Genomic DNA, 2,088 nt, shown 5'->3' with positions numbered 1-2,088 from the left:
CGCGGGGTGAGAGCTGGTTGGGGCGCGGCTCAGACAGGCTGGGGACCCCAGCTGAGACTGGAGCTAGCGGGAGTCCGTGTGAGCCGACAGGCGGCCTGCGCTCGTAACCTCAGCGCTGGGAGGCTGAGGCAGAAGTATCGCCGCGAGTTCAAGGCCAGCCTGAACTACATAGCGAGACCCTGTCTCAAAAAGACAGGGTGCGGCGGGGAGGCGGGCTGGGGCTGTAACTCAGTTTGAAAGCCCTGGGTTCAGTCCCCAGTATCTGAAAAAAAATTTTTTTTCAGGGAACTTAGGCTTTTGTTTGTTTGTTTGTTTTGTTTTTTTCCGGTACCGGGAATCGAACTCACGACGTCGAGCTTGCCAGGCAGGCGCTGTGCCACCTACTTAAATCCCCAGCCCGAGGCTTTTTTTTTTTCAAGACAAGGTCAAAGCAATTTACTTTTGATTTCTCCCTACTCACCTAGAGTAGCCGTCTGTCATCTCTCTCTTCCTCCTCCATCTTAAAATAAATGGCTTTCTTTTATTAAAAAACAAAACTAAACAAAACAAAAAAACTAAACAAAACAAGAAACAACAGGGTCTTGTTATGCAGTTCAGGCTGGCCTCAGACTCTCAGCAATCCTCCTGCCTCAGCCTCCTGAGTACAAGAGTTACAAGCGTGTGCCACCACTCCCAGCAGAAAATTGAGGCTTAATGGCCTGGGCGCTGCTTCCATGGCACTGGAAGCAAAGATCCTGTGCTCATGCCCAAGCCTCTGTGGCAGCGTGGTCAGAGGAGAGCAAAGAAACTTTCCAATGGGACTTAACTGAGCCAGCAGGAGGCTTTCGGGACTTGTCCCTTGAAGATTGGCGGTCAGCAGTGAGGCTCTCAGCTGCAGACCAGGTCATGCCCAGAGCGGTGAGGCTAGCAAGGCGCATAGTGTGAATTCACACCGGTGCAGGCACACGCATGCACACGCAGGCACACACAGGCACCCAAACCCAGAAACCCCACACCCTGGAGCTTGCGATTACACACGAGCCTGGAGACACATCGAGTTTTTTTTTTAATTAGATTTTATTGGTACACTTTAGATATACATAACGATCGCATTCATCATACAGAATTTGTGCCTGTACCTGATATAACTGAGTTTTCCCCCATTCCCAACCCCCCCTTCCCCCCATTTAAAAAGCTTTGTTTCCATGTTTTTCTTCTTTTCTCGTTTTTTTTTTTTTACTTTTTCCTTCTTTCCCTCTCCTTCTCCTTTGTCCTTTCCCTCCCCATTTGAACCTTTTCTTCCGATTTCACAATACCTATTATACATTTTGGTCCTTATTTACACTTTTGGTTTCTCACACCAGAGAAACAGTGTGGTATTCACACGTGTGTGCCCAATTTATTTCACTTAAGACTATGGGCTCAAGGTGCATCCATTTTCCTGGAAATGTCTCGAGCGTACCCTCCTTTAGGGTGGAGTAGGACTCCATTGTATAAAACATCCACATCTTCTTTATCCACTCACCAGTTTATGGGCACTTGGGTTGTTCCCAAGATTTGGCTATGACAAACCGTGCCGCTGTAAACATGACGCTGAATTCTTACATGGTCATGAAACCCCATTCACATGAGATCCTGGCCTTAGGTCTGGACATATATGGAGCCATACATAAAGCTGCTACGGCCCTTGACCCAGACAGAGCCCAGGGCTGGGGCCCCGGCCCACCGCACGGGGCCTCCCCCACCCCCGCCTGGGCCTGTGGCAGCTGGATGCGGCCTGGGAAGCAGAACACAGGAGGGGGGGCTCGGCCGCCAGCAGTCACACACAAGGGCATGGGCAGGCATGTGATTGTCCTCCCCTCGCGCGGGCGCACCAGGAAGGAGCAGGACCCCCCCCCCAGCTGCGGACCTGTGCGTCTTGCTCACGCCCTCACCCAGCGACGCCTGGCTGCCCGGGTGCCTCTGTGACTCCCTCTAGTTGGTGCAGCCCTGTCGTGCCACGGCTTGCGCCGTGGCGAGTGAAACAAAACGAGGGCTGGGTGTCGGTGTCTTTTTTCTTCTGTTCCCTCTACTAAGGTCCAACAGGCAGAGCCCTGACCCTGTGTACTC

The sequence above is a fragment of the Chinchilla lanigera genome, unplaced genomic scaffold, assembly GCF_000276665.1.
Source record: "Chinchilla lanigera isolate Chin_1 unplaced genomic scaffold, ChiLan1.0 scaffold00071, whole genome shotgun sequence".
Lineage (NCBI taxonomy): Eukaryota > Metazoa > Chordata > Mammalia > Rodentia > Chinchillidae > Chinchilla > Chinchilla lanigera.
The sequence above is the reverse complement of the archived record's forward strand: the minus strand, read 5'-3'. Positions refer to the sequence as shown.